General features: G+C 45.9%; 1 protein-coding gene across 10 annotated transcripts in view; it reads right to left on the reverse strand.

Moving 5' to 3' along the window:
- Nucleotides 1-19,691, reverse strand: part of LOC135185125 (follistatin-related protein 4-like) — a 291,550-nt gene that overhangs the window by 178,765 nt on the left and 93,094 nt on the right. The gene's annotated exons all lie outside the window — the stretch shown is intronic.

Below are 19,691 nucleotides of genomic sequence, written 5' to 3' on the forward strand. Positions count from 1 at the left end.
ATGTTGATTAAAACCAAGAGAGACAAATGATCATCCTACTTATAGAAGTCTGTATCACAGAATCTCACCACGATGGGGGTTGAAAGGGAACTCTTAGGATCACTCAGTCCAACCCTCCTGCTAAAGCAGGGGCACTCACAGCAGCTTGCTAAGGATCACAATGTCCAGGTGGGTTTGGAATCTCTCCAGAGGAGGAAGATACACAATCTCTCTGGGCAGGCTGCTCCAGGGTTCCAGCACCCTCACATCAAGAAAGTTTCTCCTCCTGTTCAGATGGAACCTTCTGGGTTCCAGTTTGTGCTTGTCGACCCTTGTGCTGTTGCTGGGCAGGACTGAAAAGAGTCTGTCTCCATCCTCTTGCCCCCCACCCTTTAGCACTTGCTGAGCACTGAGAAGATTCCCTCTCAAATTGCTCTACTCCAGGCTAAACAGCTCCAGGTCTCTCAGCCTTAACTCCCCACAGAGATTCTCTAGGCCTCTCAGCATTGCTCTTTAGAGCCTCTCCCAGTAGTTCCCTGTCTCTCAAACTAGGGAGAACAGAACTGCACATGATACTCCAGATGTGGTTCAGCACTGAGAAGAGTCTTATACATACATGTCGCCTGCATGCTTACATAGATGCTTCGATGCCAGCTGGGAAGACCAGGAGTGTACAAACATAGCACGGCAGACACCTGCCCTCCCAAACAATACAGGTATCAATGCAAAATCGATCCTCTGCAGCACTCCAACTTCCTACCAACTTTCACTTTTGGGTTTTCATACTTCCAACGACACAATTCTGCAGTAAAGCAGCCTGCAGGCACTGCCCACAAGTACAAACCCATTTACTGAAGACACAGCATCGATCCTGCCAACAGCTCCCAGTCTGACATTCACAGCAGCTCCGTGCGCCCGTCTCGCAGGGACCAGAGCATCACCGCTGCCCTTTTCATTTGGATAGGCTTTGATTCAATTAGACCTAAGAGTCAAGGAACTACTTTTTTTCTCATTTGGTAATACACTGAACACAGGGTACATGCTCCAGGGCAGGTTGGGAACCTTTCCCCAAGCAGAGCAGCGGGTAGGGATTATGCGCTAATTGCAGCTGCTCTCCCAGATGTGCCGGAAGACAAATCTTTGTTACTAAAAGGGTTATTTTTGTTGGCAGCCCTGAGAGGGCTCATTATAAGTGATCACCAGATGTCACCAATTTCTCATAAAAATACAACAGAAAGAATGTTTTTCCCAGGAAAAAACCCAACCAAACAAAAACCAAACTAACACATAACCATCAAAGTCTAACAAGAGCCATAAATACACCATTCTGGAGCATTTTTAGCCACAGAGTAGCTCCCCTTTTACTGTTCTATATCCAAATTAGCACCCATTGGAACAGGAACAAGGCATCCTAATAATGCCAGCACTGATGATGATCTCAACCCAGCTTTAGGCTGGATATTAGGGGGGAAAAATATGTCCTGACAGAGTGTTCAGACATTGGAACAGGCTACCCAGGGAGGTGGTGGAGTCACCATCCCTGGAGGTGTTCAAGAAATGTGTGAACATGGCACTTGGGGACATGGTTAAACAGTCATGTCTGACGGTTTAAGTCAATGATCTTAAGGGTCTCTGCCCCTGATACGAGTTGGAAGGGACCTCTGGAGATCATCCAAGTCCACAGCAGGTTACCCAGGATCACAAAGTCCAGGAGGAGTTGGAATCTCTACAGTGAAGGAGACTCCTGTCTAGGAAGCATGCTTAAGGGCTCAGCACCTTCATAGAAGAGATGTTCAATAGATCTACAGAAGAAAATAAAGCTGGTTTTCAGCTCAAGCTTCCAGCACTCAAGAATTAATCCCTGACACTAGAATCCAGCAAAGCAGGAAGGCAGCTAGGAGCAGACAACACATTGTCATCTCTCTTTAAAGAAAACATATAAGGGTAGGGTCAAAAAAAAAGAGATGGAAATCAAGTTTGTCACAGAATGCTGGGAGTTTTATCAGGAGAATTCCCCAAGATGGAGGCATGTCACAGTGAGGTAAATTAAAGGCTGACTGCCCCTGAACTCTTATAGCTGTGCTCAAAGCTGCAGTCCTGCTTAGATCACATAATCATTTGGGCTGGGATAGACCCTTAAAATCACCGAGACAGGGAGTTGTTTTCTATTGCAAACCCTCCCTTGGAAATCCAAGTGAGAAGACTTCCAAAGGTAAATGCTACTCCTCAGCTGCTGTGTTGCTTCCCTCATTTTCAAAGCTCAAATCAAATCCTGTCACTTTGTTTTCATTATCAGCACAGAGCAGCGGCTGAGTGACTGCCATCCAAAGTGTATTAGGAGGTGTCACTCATCCCTCGTGCAGAGACACCCTGGGTTTGCAGCGTGGTGCTCAAAGCATTTCATCTGCTTTTACCTCTGGGCTGCTGAGAATGACAAATATTCTGGGCACAAACTACCCTTTGCAACTTGCAGATCTGTCACTTGTATTTATTTCACAGGCAGTTTAAGTTGTGACGTGAGCTGAGTTGCTGTAAGATTTTACTACAAGCTATCAAAGTCTTAAGCAGACACCATCCATAACTTCACTTTCATCCTTGCACCCATCAACTTATACTCCCAGTGCTGATGGAGAACACAACCTGAGCTTCAAAACTCCCCCAATTTAAGAGACATTTTTTGGGCACTCGGAGGAATCCAGACTTATCAGGAGAAACATTCAACTCATGATGTTCAGTGGGCATCCAGAAGGGAGCTTGTGCTCATACTACACAAGACCACACAGTGAACACCTAGACCCAAACCCTTCCCCTCCACATGGCAGCCTGTTTCTGGGCTTACCTGTGCTTGGCCAGTAGAACAACAAGACATATGCTCCACCTGAGAAAGTATTGAGGTGTCCACAATATGCTGGGAATATCTACAAGGACCCATAAGTGTTTTTGGAAGCCAACAGCTCCCCAGATGGTCTGTCTCCCTCCAGGATGCCTTACTCCTGCCAAATAACTCCATGTTACTGGAGGCTGATTTGGGATAAGCCAACATAATCAACTGGCAAAGCTTCATTTCTGTATTGAGGCTTAGAGAGCTATTAGGAACTATTACCTCTCTCTCTAAGCCCACTGTGCTTAAAATACTGATTTCCAGGGGGAAAGTAAAAAGAATAATGCATCAGCTACATACCTGTATAAACAGTCCCTCCCCAGCTTTCTTGCAGGCTCCTGTGATGCACAGGATCTCCCATAACACTGGGATTAAAAAGACAGATGTGACAAAAAGAAAGGCAGCAGCAGCCTCCCCTTCCAGTCTGAGTCTTTGCTCTGAGTCTAAGCAATACCTGTGCCCTGTCACCAACACCAGAATGACTCTTGCCACAGCCCCTCTGCAAGAGGCAGGACACACACCAGCTTCTCTCCACCCTGAGCACACACCTTTTGCAAGGCATAGGCAGACTTTGATGTCTGAGCTTGACAGTCAGCACCCTGCAGGTGAGCTCTGGGTTTTTCTCCCTACACCGCTCCAGCTGCCACCACCCATCTCTCTCAAGGCTCCATACAGGTCTGCTTGAGTGCTCCGAGCAGTCATCAAACCTCTTCTGTTGTTTGCTGAGCACTGACAAATTTTGCTGTGGTGAGCCTGGCAAGGAGCTTTGCTTCCAGCTGAGAAGCCTTCAGCTCTTCTTCAGATCACAGATTGGATTTCCTGTTGCTCAAGAGTCAGCAAAGCTCATTGTTAAGCTTCCCCAGAAAAAAATGCAGTCTCTTGAGTTAAAAAAAAAAGGGAGAAAAAAAAACAGAGAAAAGGAAAAAAAAATAATCAAAAGAAGGGGCAAACTTTTTCTTAAACTTCCACAAAGGACTCTGCTGGCTTCACACTATCTGCTCCAACCAGAAGTTCTATCACATAGCCTCTGCTTCTCCATTTCATCCTCTGCACTGTTTTGTTCATGGCTTTCTGATACAAACCCACATGAATTCACCACAACTTCTAAGTATCTTCCCGTTCACAGACCTGTATAGTCAAATAGTCACAGCAAGGCACCCACAGTGCTCTTTCCCATCTCCACATGCCCTGGCCACAAGAAAAATGATGCCCAAAAACTTGAGGCCACATTAATCACATCAGGGTGGGACTATTTCTTTTAGGATGACAGTTTCACCAGCAAAAGTCTGGGACAAAGAAGAAATGAGGCTCCAGGCTGGCTCCTGCTCCTTCTCTACTTCAAAGGCATCTTGGATGAGGCTTCTGGTAGAAGAAGTGATTGATGTAAATAATTTCAGGATGCAGAAGTAATCCCTGAAGGACCCAATGTGATCTGAGATACTTGTACATGGGGCTGTATGTGGTTTTGAACCACCTGGAAGTTGTCCCCCTTGGGAAGTAGTTGAGTAGTTGCACTCTATGGCATTACTTTGCACATATTCTCTATGGTAGCATGATTGCCTACCTAGAATTGTTTTAGAGAAGAGATGTTTGTCCTTTCAAAGGCTTTTCCCAACAGATGTCAGAAACTTGGGCCAACTGCCAGTATTGTCTTTCCAAAAGCTGGTTACTAAAGCTTCATAGCTATAAGCACCTTTGTGCACAACTGTAGCATAACACTAGCATAAAATTACACAAGAGGTGCACCATTCAAGCAAGCAAGCTTTCCATCTGATGAAGGAAGAAGGGCTTGCTCTTCACAACAATAAGTTGGATACACTCTGAGCAGCAACATTTATGGGGTTGAATTGCAGTGCTCGCCTGCAGCCTTTGAAAGGCTTTTCATTGGCATGAAACGAGATTTTGCTTCCTCCCTTGACAAAAAACTCGGGGAAATTAGTGAGGAAATAAAGAGGATTAATGCCAAAGGTGTCTGCTGGGCCAGGGATGCTGAAGCTCCTCCACCAAACCACAGGATGCTAGGAAACAACCAGTGAGGAAAAAAAAAAAGAGATGAAAATGCCATAGAGATGAGGAAAACAGGTAGCAAGAAGAGCAGGGCTTTTCCACAGCAAGCAACACACACAGCATCCCACCTGCCCACCAAGCTTCTGAACACTTGCCACCTGTCTGCTTGTATAAAGCTTCTTCCAGTTGAGAGCAGCCAGCTTGAAAGCTGGTAGGGAATATCAAAGCGAAATGCGTGCTTCACGCTGACAGACCATATGCCACCGTCCGCTCCCAGAGTCACCCAAAGCCTTAGCAGCCATTATTCCCAACATTATTACAGCTTATCCATGCAGGGAATCCCTTCTTCCAGCCACTCTGCTCCTCCAAGCTCAGAATTTCTTTACAAGCTGCGTCTCGCCCACTAATTCTCAATCTTCTTTTACGCTCTTTAACAATTCTAATTTCATTTTGTTCTCCAATGAGAGGCTTGATTACTGGAGGTATTAATTTTACTGTGGTGTTTGGAGGGGAAATTACTTCATGGAACTCAAATTAAAAGGTGTGAGTTACTCTCCTTCATAAACTTTTTTTCATTTTTTATGGCTTAAAAAGGATTTAATACTTTATTGGAATGCTGAACATCAGTACCTCACCTGAGCACAGTCTCCTGGCAGTAAATTCTCCTAAAAGTTCCCTGTTTAGTTAAGGATTAAACTCCTTGTCTAACAGTAACAGCTCACCACAGCACACCTACGACCACCTCGTATCAATTACTGATTGGTGCCAGGCTGCCTTCATCATCCCTGTATGCAAATGAACAGGATCCAAAGAGCTGGGTCTTCTCCTTACAAAAGATATTAAGATAGCAGAAGACAACTAAAAGGATGCATTGAATGAGAAAAAAAAGATCTCCAGGAGCAGATGGAAACATCTGGAGGTGACTGCAGACCTTCAAAAAGGAGTTTACTTCTAGATTGTCAAAGGATGCAGAGCAGAGAGACACAGGAAAAAATATGAGAGACACATGAATGGAGAAAACGTGACCTTCTTGGAGGAGGGAAGTTTTGTCACGATTGTGCGAGAGCTTGCAAAATATGAGGCTCAGTGGAGCTGCAAAAGGGCTCCAACAAGAGGAACTGCCAAAATAGGGATGAGAACTAACCTTTCTAATCTCCTCTGAGAGCCCACCAGCACTATTCCATCCAGCTCTGGGGCCCAGCATCAGAAAGACATGGGTCTGATGGAGCACTGTTCAGAGGAAGCCAAGAAGATGATCCAAGGACCTGAACCCCTCTGCTGTGAGAGCAGGCTGAAAGAACTGGGCTTGTTCAGTGGAGAGAAGACTTCAAGAAGACCTTCTGGTGGCCTTTCTGTGCATAAAGGGGTCAATAAGGAAGATGAGGAGAGACTTTATCAGGGACTGTAGTAACAGGATGAGGGCAAACAGTTTCAAAATGAAAGAGAAGCAGTTTAGATTCGATATTAGGAACAAATTCTTTACTCTGTGAGTGGTGAGGCAATGAAGTGGTGAACATCCCATTACTGGGAGAGTTCAAGGCCAGGTTGGATGGGGCTCTAAGCAAATTAGTCTAGTGAAAGGTGTCCCTGCCCATGGCTGAGGGGTTGGAACTGGATGATCTTTAAGATACCGTCCGACCCAAGCCATTCTATGATTCTGTAAGGTAGCATCATTAGCCACAGGACACTCCTACAACCCAGGAAAGAGCCCAGTCAACACTTACTCATCCAGCTCATCCTTGGGCCCTGCAGACCAGTAGCAATGCAAGGGACAGCACATGAAAAGCAACTTTTAGAGGGAAGTTGAGGCTTTTTTGTTGTTGTTATTATTGCAGCTTTCATGACCCATTGCTGAACTCTGCAATACATAAACCCATAAAACACACTGACCAGAGTTCAGCTGAAGGACTCCAAGTACCTAAATTAATTTTCCACATGCAGAAGATAACCAGACAAGTTCTGTAACCCCAGCCTTCACTGAGAGCTTTTCCCATCTCCTGCAGGCTAACATTAACACCTAGAGCTGAGCAGCTGAAGTGCTTTGCACTGTGGGAGTCTGCAGGTGCAACCAAAACTGCTCTGAGATCACAGTTAGTCAGAGATGCCACTTTCAGCCACCTTCTCTATAGGCTTGCCTCACACTGTATGTCTCTGCCCACCTTACCTTGCCTTGCCAGATGATGGGACACGGCCTGCCTTGAGGAGGTTGCAGGGAAGGGCAAGGTGGTATGATGCTGCTGGGACCACAGAGTTTAGCAATGGTTTCCTGTAAGACTTTACACTCACAAATGACCTCTGCAACATCTCTTATCCTAGTTTCCAAAATCAATTCCCATTTCATCTGGGCTTATTTCTCGTGGATCAGCCATTCAAGCCCCTCTTGAGGGCAGCTCAAGGTCTACTGAAATCCCAAATAACTGAAGGCTTCTCCCTGAAGGATGAGCTTCATAGAGCACAATGTGCTCTTAGAAGTGCTACTCAAGCTCCTTCTCCTGCCCTAGTCTCTGACTGGTTGTCCACCCAAGCACAGCATCTTTTCAGTGTTTCCTTGGTTCAACAGAGCCAAGGACAATCCATTGTGCCTTCTGGTGCTGGTGACAGTTTGGAGCACTTGCCTACCACACCTGGAAAAGCATCCACAGGAAACCAGTCACGGTACAACAGTCCCAAGGTGCCCTCCTCAGGCCTTTCATCAGAGGACAACATGAACAAGAATCTGCACAGCAGAGCAGTTTTTAGCTCAGTGTTAGGCTAAAGCATGGCAATGTGCAAAGGCTTGCAGCACTCTGGAAAACTCTTTCTTTTTTCAAGGGTATGCAGATAAGAAAAAAAAATTACAGTTCATAAACCTGCAGAAAGAGTTGAAAAGGGAGCAGAAGGGAGAGCCTGTTCCCATGGATTGTCTCCAGTGGTAAATGCAGACCTGGGAGGCAGCAATCAGCACTGACACAGGCTCTCCCTTGGATTAAGAAAGCATAAATAAAGGAAAAGTAATTAATCAAGTAAGGAACTATTAAGAGCTAATTAAAATACCAAATTAATCATAACTTCTTCAAAACAGTCTGCTAAAAACAGGCCAGTAATGGCCAGGCTGAGAATTAACAACCTGGTATGGGGTTAATTTGTGCCTTCTGCAGTATGGCCAATGCCACCTGCAGAGTGCTTATTTCATCTGGGTCCACAACACATCCCTGGACTGGATCTCAGATCTGTTGGACTGAAATCCAAAACTCCTTGGATCAAAACTGCTGAGCAGATCCATTATTGCACAGGCAATATTTAAAATGTGCATATCAGCCTAAAAAAAAAGGGGCAAGTCCATTCTCCTCCCTATTTCACACTAACAAACCCACTTCTCTGCACCTTCTGCTGTATCCAGCAGGATAGAGCAAAGGCTGGGGGGCAAAGCGACATGTTACAGAGTCACTGTGAGCAGGGAGCTGTGATGTTAAGTGTCACTGCCCTGGCAAACACCTGCTCGGGTCATCTGTCATCTTTAGAGCTCCTGACTGCTCTGGAAATCTGGGGAGAATTCATGGTACTAGCAGACAAGGGAATAAAACCCAAGCTTCTGACTTCTATCTGCTACAGATGCCAGATTCCTGCAGACAGTCCTTGCTGCCAAGGCAATCACAGAATCCCTTTGGTTTGAAAAGTCCTTCACTATCTAATTATTATCTTACTATACCAGACCTACGAGACTATAGTCTGGTGCTAAACCATGTCCCTCAGCACCACACCTCTGAAACACCTCTAGGGATGGGGATTCAACCACCTCCCTGGGCAGCCTGTGTTTTAGTCTTTGAGAACCCATTCAGTCAATAACTTTTTTCTAATGTCCAACTTAAACCCTTCCTGGTGCAACTTGAAGCCATTTCCTCTTGTTAATGCTTGTTACCTGGAGGAAAAGACTAACACCCACTTGGCTCCAACCCCCTCTCAGGGAGTTGTAGAAAGCCAGAAGGTCTCCCCTCAGTCTCCAAACAAACAACCCCAGTTCCCTCGGCAGCTCCTTGCAGGGCCTATTTCCCCAGACCCTTCGACAAGTCAAAACTGGAATAAACAGGGAAAACCATAGGAGTTAAACAAACAAAAAAAAAAGGTATTTCCATGGGAAGCTTACACAAAGGTTTTTTGTTCTCACACCAAAACACTTCAGAAAGCATTTGCAGACGCAGCTCCGGGCTGTTTTCTGATCCAATGAACATTATGAGCTGATGTGAAGGAAATGTCAGTAAATACGTTAAAGATATTTAGAGAAGCAGTAATTCTATCTGATTACTTTCAAATGTCAGAGATCTCCAGCTCCTTGCTGGGGATGATAGCTTTTTCTGGAGCCTTTCTGAGAAGCAAGGAGACAAGATTGGGAGATTCAAGACTGCTCCTTTCTTAAATTAGCTTCTCACTGTCCCTCAGCCTACTGCTAACATTTCTTGAACGCACCCCCCCGGCCTCCTCTGACAAGGGCACATTGAGCTATCCATGAGGCAGCAGTGTCCAGCAGCACTCCCAGCTCCTTCTCCACACAGCTCTTTTCCAGCAGGTCAACTCCTCAGTTGTACTGGTGCAGAGGCTTGTTCCTCCCCAGGTGCAGGACTCTACAGTTGTTCTTGTTGAACTCCATGAGGTTCCCCCCTGCGCAGCTCTCCAGGGCTGTCCAGGTCCCTCTGAATAGCAGCACAGCCTGATGAGAGAGTGTCAGCCACTTCTCCAATTTGGTATCATTAGTTATTTGGCTGAAAGTCCACTCTGTCCTTCACCCAGGTCAGTGAACAGGACAGGACCCAGTCGTAACTCCTGGGGTACACTGCAAACTGCAGGCCTTCAACTAGACTCTGCACCCCTGATCACAACCCTCCGAGCTCTGCCTTGCAGCCACTTCTCAAGCCACCTCACTGTCCACACTAACCCACACTTCCTAAGCTCCCCTAGGAGGATAAGCCCAATGTAGAAAATAAGGAAAGACACCAGTGCTCCTGAAAACACAAAAATACCCCCTCTGAAGAATTCCTAGCCATTAGGAAATTGCTAGAAATTTAAGAAAGTGGTGACTTTGACCTGACAAAAACCCCTTCAGGCCAGAAAGAGGATGCACTTGGGAGGAGCAGGGCTCTGATGGCTGTCCCAGGCTCTCTGTGGCTGAAGCAGCCCCATGTGCTGCCTATGCCCACACCACCTCTCACAGAGGAAAATTAAGCTTTTAAGTTTTAAGAGAGCCAAAAGAATTAGCTGTCAGTGATGAGCCCAAAAACTGCAGCCTGAAACCTGCTCCCATTTCAAAATTGAACCCAAAGTAACTGGGCTCTGTTTTTCACCAACTCATTATGTAAAATAAAAGTCAGCTGAAAGCCAATGTGGGGCCACAAAATGCCTTCATTATCTTTCATTCCTGTTCCAGTTAAAACGCAGCCAAAATCTCCTGGGTTCAGCAGGGCTGAGATTTCTGCCTTAATGGCCTTTTCCTTCCTCAACACTGTACAGCTTCAGCAAGATTTTCTGCCAGTTTGTTTGGACCTAACAAGCTGTTTTACCATTAAAACAAAACACAATCTGTCTGGGACTATTAAACATTTTCCACAAAGCCCCATTCCACAGCAACTCCAAGAATGACAATGCCAAATTATGGGTCTGACACAGATGTTTTCCAGATGTGCTGAGCATCTCATGTCTGTGTGAGCTCTTCCAAAGCACTACCTGAGTTGTACCTGCTGCTTTCAGATCAGTTGACCTCTGAGCTTCTGCTCCTGAGAAACTACTCTTAGGAATACTTGTCTCCAGAAAATGGCCACATCTCACATGCCCACAGCAGGGTGAAGAATAAAGTCTGATGATGACCAATGAATGGAACAAATCAGAGAGTAAAGGGAAGCTGTGGATGGAGAGGTGCAGCACTGTGAGTGTGACTCCCCCACCGCACTCCCCTGGCACCAGCTCCCAGCCAGTTGACCAAAGCACACGCAAACCACTCAGCATTGGAAACCTGCAGATGAGTGAGGGCTGCAGCAGCCTGATGCTTTGTGAACACAGGTGGCTCCATGCTGGGGACAGCGAGGACATACACAGGAGGATGATGCTAGCCAAGAGGAGCAGGCCACAACATGAACCTGTCCCTCAAACAAGGGCTGTATGGAGTGAACAAAATCACTTGGCTCTCACTTAGAGCACAGACTTCATGCTCTCAGTAGTAAATATTCCTTACTCCACCCTTCCTAATCAGGTGTCCCAAGGGCTGACTCACACTGCTAGGCTTGGAGCCTCCAGAGTTTCTCTGGGCAACTTGTTCCAGTGCCTCACCACCCTCACAGGGAAGAATGTCTTCCTCATCTCTAATCTAAATCCTGCTTCTTCCAGTCTGAATCCATCACTCCTCACTACATAACCTTGTAAAATGCCCTTCTCCAGCTCTCTTGTAGCCCCTTTCAGGGGGCTGCTCTAAGGTGTCCCTTGAGCCTTCACTTCCCAGGCTGAACAGCAAGTTCCCAGCACTTGTAGTTCTTTAGCTAAGAGGGTTTTCAAGGCACTTGGTATTTTTTTTCATGCCATTCTACGATTCAAGTGTAAATATTCCCTCACTGGCCATATGGAAACAGCAGCATGGCAGTCTTCTTTTAGACTGTTCTTCAGCTCAAGCCAGAGGAACACAGCAGCGCCCAGAGTCCAGGTATCCTTCAAAAGCTTCCACATTACATGTGACAAGCCCAAGAAAAATACTTATTTCTAAATCTTTCCCTCAGAAGAGTCTGAGCACATCCCTGATCCAAAACCACCCAGACCGAGTATTAGAGGTTCCTGCAAGCTCACAGGAGATTTTGCTATGTTTACCAGTTTACCTGCAAGGCACCCAGGTGCTGTGCTGAGGGACAGCTCTCCACAGCTGGCCCAGCCTTCTGCCAGTCTGTGATTGAGTTGATTCACAGGCAGGTTCTGAGAATCACATTTCCAAACAAGATTTGCTTTAATTGGCCATGCTGGACCTCCCAGAGGAGCACTAAGATGAGGCTTCTGCAGCAAGTAACTGCAAATACCAAGTTAAATCCCAGTTTTTCGTTGCAAATATTCAGGAACATTTGCTTCCTGGCAATATTACTGTTAGGAAACTAATTTGCTAGAATATTCATGAATAGCAAACTAAACGGCAATGGATGCAGCCAAAGTGCTCACACAGAAAAATACAACTGAATCTTCACCACAAATGTTTGCACCATATTGGGCTTGCTCTAGATTTAATAGGAGAAAACCCAAACCTCTAACAACACCTGGCATCACAGCTTCCACTGGAAAAACCCTGCCGAGGAGATCATACAGTGTGGGAGAACGGTCCCCAGAACTGATTTGCACCCACATAGTCCTTGTAATGTCCTAACCCACAAGTTCAGATTTGGAGTTGACATGCTGGAATGCAGTTCTGTGGAGCAGGACCTTGGAGTCATGGTGGACAGTAAGTTATCCATGAGACACCAAGGTGCTCTTGTGGCCAAGAGGATGAGTAGTACCCTGGGGTCAAGGAATGTTCTCCTCCCCATCTATTCTGCCTTCATAAGGCCATCACTAGACTATTGCATCCAGTTCTGGGCTCCTCAGTTCAAGAGAAGAACTACTGGAGAGAGTCCAGTGGAGACTATGAAGGGGTTGAGGGGCCTGGAGGACCTATGTGAGGAGGAAAGACTGAGAGCCCTGGGGCTGTTGAGTCTAGAAAAGAGCAGCCTAAGAGGGGATCTGATCAATGCTCAGCAAGAGCTAAAGGGTGGGAGGCAGGAGGATGGGACCAGACTCTTCCTCAGTCATGCCCAGTGACAGGACAAGGGACAATGGGCACAAACTAGAACCCAGGGGGTTCCATTTGAAGATGAGGAGAAATTTCTTTGGTGTGAAGCTGCTGGAGCCCTGAAGAAGGCTGCACAGAGAGGCTGTGGAGTCTTCTTCTCTGGGAAGACTGCGAACCTGCCTGGACATTGCGCTCCTGGGCAAGCTGCTGTGGGTGCCTCTGCTTTAGCAAGGCATTTGGACTAGATGATCCCCAGAGGTCCTTTCCAATCCCCACCACACTGAGATTGTGTGGTTTTGGTGGTCACTGTGCAGTCCAGGGCTGGCTTATTGAGTTGCAGGTCCCAGCTGCCTGGCTGCTCCATTGGAATTAACACTGACACCGCCACTGGCACATCCCTGTGGGGTCTGTTCCACTGCTGGAGCATACATGTAAATCCCATTACCTCTAATTGAGTGGGGATCAATGACAAATTAAGGAGTAAGAGGAAGGTTTCCAGGTGAGATTTAAATGGGAGGCTTTTACTGATAATATTTTGCATTTTCCATCAAAGTGTCCTCGAATGCTTTACAAAGATTAATGAATTAGACCTCACAACACCCTTGCATGCCAGGAAAATAGTAATCCAGCCATTAGAGAGGAGGAACTGCAGTCTAGGAGAGGGCCTGTAACTTTCTCAAGGTCACTGAAATGGCTCCCAGAGCTTTTGTTAAGCCATCCTAATTCTAAGCTCCATGGCTCTGTGAAATCCCCTGAAACATGCTGTTTTACCTGCACGTTTTGCAAGGGGGAAGGAGGGGCACAGACTAGCTGGGACTGCTGTATCTCTGTGACCAAGCAGGTTTGCAGCACGCAGTGGTCAGGACAGCAGGTCTTGAAACCCATCCAGCTGTACATGCTCAGGCTGGGGACTGTGGGAAGAAAAAGGAGCACTGCGGCTTTGCAAATAAAATCGCAGCCTCCACACTTTATAATAATAAAATCATAGAACTGTTTTAGTTGGAAAAGACCTTTAAGATCATCTTCTTGAATGAAAAAACACCCATAGTAATGAATGCATGTGATGGAGAAAGCCATAGCTCACGGAATCATGGCACGGCAGGCAGTTGGAAGGGGCACATTGCTGGGGCGTAGAATCATAGAATCAGTCAGGGTTGGAAGGGACCACAAGGATCAGCCAGTTCCAACCCCCCTGCCATGCTCAGGGACACCCTACCTTAGGTCAGGCTGGCCAGAGCTCCATCCAGCCTGGCCTTAAACACCTCCAGGGATGCGGCTTCAACCACCTCCCTGGGCAACCCATTCCAGCCTCTCACCACTCTCATGCTGAACAACTTCCTCCTCATGTCCAGTCTGACTCTCCCCACCTCCAGCTTTGCTCCATTCCCCCCAGTCCTGTTACTCCCTGAGAGCCTAAAGTCCCTCGTCCCTCCCCAGCTTTTTTGTAAGCCCCCTACAGATCCTGGAAGGCCACAAGAAGGTCACCTCAGAGCCTCCTCTGCTCCAGACTGAGAAGAAGAGGTGAACTTCTGTCCACCAATATTCCCAGATGCTTCTCCCTGGAGCCACCAACCAGCAAGGCAACCCTTCCTCCCCAGGAGGAATCCACCCTGAGTAAAGGGCTGGGACACAAGTCACAGCACCACTGCAGTATCCATCCCTCACAAGCCACACAGCAGTTACACTTGTAATGAACTGCATGGTATTTTTCTCTGTGACTCAGCTTTTTAATCACAAAAAAAGAAGTTCCTACTCAAAGAGGCTTTGAGTCACCAGCAGACAGACCCAGTCTGCAGATCCTTCATTACCTCACCATGTCAAGCTGTAAGGTTCGTGGGAAGAGTTTCATTTCATGTGGGCAAGGGAAGGAGATAACCTCACCACCAGCACTTTGGGTGCCTCCAACGGGAATACAGCTTCAACGCAACATGCAAAAAAGCAACCAGGGAATTACAAAGGGCTTTATCAGTACCTCGTGCTGTGAAGCTCTGGCACAGTGCTTATTTCAAATAGTATTCCTCTGCCTTCCCAACACCTCTGATAGGATTCAGCCCTCTCAAGCATATTAGCCAAAAGCACCTGTGAAATCCTTGAGCAGAGATGCAAGAAGGGAGAAGCTCTACCAGTTTCTCTCCTTGCAGCCACTTAATTGAATCTGCAGCATCCAGGCTGTTGGTATTCTCCAGCACTCTGGATTTCAATTTGCTCCATGGTTTTTTTTTTTATACTGAGCACCCAGGAAGATTAGCATTTGTGCTGAAGAGTTTTTAATCAACTATTCTCCGGCATCAGTCCTTTTTATCTTTAAAGCACTTCTAAATCTCCTTGCCCAAGTGTCCCCACCCCTAACATTTATTCCACACATTTGTTTTCCTCCAGTTTCCAGCCTCCTTCACCACAACCTAATCATCTTAATCTTTAATGCTCATCTCTACCTTTTAACCTTCTCAGCCTGCTTTTTAAAGTAATCTCTTGGTTTCTCTCAGGGTTGGTTGTTTGTTTTCTCCCTTTAATAAAGGTTTTCCCTGGCTTTTGTGTCAGCACAGAGCTGGAGATGTCCCACAAAGAATCACCTGGCAGCAAGCTGCAGGTTACCTCTCAAAATGATAACTTGTGAGGCTCTTAATTGAATCAGTAATTCTCTGAATACAATTTATGCAATGTTAGACAAATTAAGGCAACTTCAAGTGTCACAAGAGCACTGAAGAGCTCGTGCATGAGAAACACTCTAAATTACTGCAGAAGCAACAGAAAAGTCAAAAGAGAAGGCATAAGGGGAAGGGGGGGAAAATGCTGTCGGCTTTTTAGTGTTAGGGCAACCACAATGGTCTGAGAACTGAAATGTGCATGAGGTTTGCAGGAAACTGCAATACCTTTTTATCACAGGCCACTTTTGTTTGGAAAAGACCTTTAAGGTCATCAGGTCCAACCAATCACAGAATATCTCAGATTGGCAAAGCTCAGTGAGTCCAATCAGCAGTTTCACACTGACAAGTCCTTAACCAAACCAAATCCCTCAGCACCACCTCTAATCACTAGGAATCGCTACGGTTGGAAAGGACCACCAGGATCAGGCAGTTCCAACCTTCATCACAGCATCCTGAATCACTACACCATAGCCTCAAGAGCCACATCCACTCTCATTTTAAACACCTCCAGGGATGGCAACTCCACCACCTCCCTGGGCAGCCTGTTCCAGTGCCTGACCACTCATTCAGTAAAGAGCTTCCTCCCAGCATCCAACCTAAACCTCCCCTGATGCAACTTGAGGCCATTTCCTTGTGTCCTATCATTAGTAATTTGGTAATAGTAAAATCTTTACCTCTGCCAAGTCTGGTGCTAAACCATGCCACTCAGCACCACACCTCTGTGACTCAGAAACACTTCCAGGGATGAAGATTCAACCATCTCCCTCAGGAGCCTCTTCCAGTGGTTGAGAAACCTTTCAGTGAAGAAGTTTCTTCCAATATCCAACCTAAACCCCCACTGCTATCTTAGATTAGTATTACACTAACAACATTTGGGAATAAGAGCAGGTAAATTTTTGAGCATTCAAACTCTTTTCAGGATTCCAAGAGATTCAGCAATGCAGAGGCTTAGCAATTGTGTCACTTTTTAATCACAATTTCATAATACCATGCCCCACTTTGCTGGCATTTCTTCACTTCATTCACTACCTGGAGCAGTTTGGAAAATTGCTGATAGAAGAGTGAGAGCAAATATTAAATTCAACAAAATGAAAAAGCAAAAAGTTCCTTTAATGTTTCCAACATAGAGCTCTTCAATATTTAACTGTGGTTTAAGCTTCTGAATTCATGTACAATAGTTACTCATTTGATGTCCAGAGAAGAAAAGCAACATGGGCCCAGTGAGTCCAGACTGTCTGAGATCACGACAAGCCTGGATCAGGTGCAAAGAGAACTCAGAAATAGGTAAAAAGAAAAAACATCCCCTGACATGCTGAGGGTTGTAGGCAGTAGCACTAAAGTTTGCACAGGAACTCCAGCCAGTAAATGCAAACCACATCCCTGTGTCTCTTCCCACATCCTTCAATTTGATTCTTCATCCTCCTCTGTCCTCTTCCTCTGCTTTCCTCCCCCATCTGCATGACAAGAAGCTTCACTAGCACCTCTCAGCTCTCCTGAAATGGCTGCAGTGAAGGTGTACCAGTGCTAGGCTTTGAGCCAGCTGAGAAGATGCCACACTAAAGGAGGAGTTGCATCACATTTCTCTGCCCTCAACGGCATCAAGCTGCAGCTCTGGATGGTTTAAACTGAGATCGTCTCATGCTACTACTGTCTTCCTCCACACCATGGAGTTTTAGGCTGCTTATTTCAACTGTGGGCTTTTTGTTGACTGTTGCTTAACCAAGTGCACCCTAAATTATATGGAGAAAAACTAGAAAGAATAATTCTGACTTTTACTTTAAGATATGAATACTGCTGCTGAAATAGCCTCTAACTCCTTTGCTCACCAGTTGATAAATGCTACAGAGCTGCCTGGTTTTATGGGAAATATTATGGCCATGCACATCAAGAGTGGTACCTGGATAATAGACGGGTCCTTAAATAGGATGAAACAGATAACAGTCACCAAATAAAACTGTTCATGGGGGGCCCAATCATGAGCGTTGTAAAAGCCAAACTTTATGCAACTTGATATTAAAAACAAAAGGCCACATTACAGCTACTTCTGCACTCCCAGCCAGCCACCGCCTCAAACTGGAGCTATAAATCCACCAGGAATGCTGGATAGGGATCACTTTGGATAACACCACTACTTCCTCTAGTTTCACTGCCAAAGTACGTTTCCCCCTGTTTCAGCATTACCAACCACCTCTGGTAATCGTCACCAGTCAATGAAGAGTTGCAGCATCAGGGACACAGATCTGGTTTTGGTGAAGGAGCAGCAGGTGACAGCACTGAGTGCTGAGTACAGGGGACAATCACATCCATAGACCTGCTGGCCAGCTATTCCTGACACAAGCCAGTATGCCATTGGAATGCTTGGCCACCTGAACACATTCAGCCAGCAATCATCAACACCTTCAGGTTCTTCACCGAGCAGCTCTCCAGCCGCTCTGCCCCAAGCCTGCAATGCTATTATGGCCCAAGTGCAGCACTCAACACTCAATCTTATTGAATCTCATTGTGTTGGCCTCAGCCCATCAATCTAGCCTGTCCAGATCTCACTACAGAGCCTTCCTGCCCTCCAGCAGATTGACATCCCCACCCAACTTGGTGCTGGAATCCCTCCAGTATTCAAATACTGAATAGCTCAGTATTTGAATCCCTTCAGCGTTCAAATACTTCAGTAACCCTGATGTATTCCATGTAGGAAGAATTCTCTCAGCTCTGCTGAGAGCAAACACACACCTCCATTACGTGCAGAACTTCTCTTTGTAACATTAGAAATTCTGAGAGGATCGTTACAGGCCAGACCTACAGGCCAAGGATCCCAGCCTCTCTCCCAGTGGGATTAATTGCATGTCTCCCAACAGCTCCCAATCCATCGCACTGCCACCGAAGCAGCCTGTCAGCACTGCTGCAAAGTTAAATCAGCAAATATTAATTGCCAGCTGGGAAATGTGCCATTAGTTCACACTCAGATAGGTTTTTTTCCCCAGCTGGAAAGAGAGAGAGAGAGAAAGAGAGAGAGAGGGTGTTAAATGGAGCATATTTCTTTGCAGTTTGCAAAGAAGCCGACAGGACAAGTTTGTCTGTTCTGCAAGCACTAAATGAGCAAAACACTCAACACCTTCACAGAGATGTTTTGAAATGCTATTCTCCAGAACAAATTACTTCTAGAAGTAACAAAGCACTAAAACTAACACATGGACAACAAATAAAGTACAGGGGAAATAAACCACCACCACCACCTGAGGCTGAATTCATATCTACATGAGATTACTGCAGTGATATGTTGCCTGTTATTACCCTGCTTGGGTTTTGTGGGTTTTTTCCTCCAGGTTTGCAACTGATTTACTTTTGAGCATAGAAAATGTTTTGTCAACACCATCTGATCATTTCCCATAATTAGAAAGAAACTTTTTTAGGACTGTGAGCAAGACAGATGAGAAGTTGAAAAATGAAAGATGCTACTTCAGGCCATAAAATTGCAGAATTTTGAGGAGGAGGGCTGGGAAGAGGTTTTGGCATTTAAGCCCTTAGTTCAGGGTCTGATCAGCTCATTCAGGTCTTGAAAATTCCAGAGGTGGAGGTAGCTCCTGGACAGCTTGCTCCACCTCTCAGATACCCATCTCATAGGATCATAGGATGTAGGGGTTGGAAGGGACCCAAAGAGATCATCGAGTCTAACCCCCTGCCGGAGCAGGACAATACTATCTAATACAGATCACAGAGGAGCACATCCAGACAGGCCTTGAAAGTCTCCAGAGAAGAAGACTCCACAACCTCCCTGGGGAGCCTGTTCCAGTGCTCTGGGACCCTTACAGTAAAGAAGTTTCCCCTTGTGTTGTGGCAGAACTTCTTTTGCTGCAACTTACACGTATAAGTTATCTCCTTACATCCAGGCTGAACCTTTTGTTTCTGGTCTTCTCCTTGCTCCTCATTCTTGCCCCATGCAGAGACAGTCTCCATCCTCTAAGCTACATATGGATGAATGTCAGGAGAGAAGCAATTCTGGCTCTTTCCACATACAGACATGCTTAAACACATATGTCTATGTGCAGCACAACCCAGCACACGGGCATGCAGGCTCTGGAACACTATATCAAAGTTTATGGTATGAAATACTGTTCTGAGCAACAGTGAGAGGCTCAAGCCCAGCAGTGTGACTGTGTGTATCATGGAGATGAGGAAGGCAGGTGGTTTTCCATAGGGGCTTCTTCCCAAGTTCTGGATCTATATCAATATCTAAACATAAATATAGATCAAAATCCAAACAACAACATGTTATTTATATTACAGGGTGAGAATTGACCTTGTATGAGAATGAAAACTGTGGTCCTGCATTCGCTTAAAAGACAGGAAAAAAAGACAAATCTTTTAAGCAATGGGATCAAATTCTCATCAGTAAATCTACCATTGACATTTTCAG

The sequence above is a fragment of the Pogoniulus pusillus genome, chromosome 22, assembly GCF_015220805.1.
Source record: "Pogoniulus pusillus isolate bPogPus1 chromosome 22, bPogPus1.pri, whole genome shotgun sequence".
Taxonomy (NCBI): domain Eukaryota; kingdom Metazoa; phylum Chordata; class Aves; order Piciformes; family Lybiidae; genus Pogoniulus; species Pogoniulus pusillus.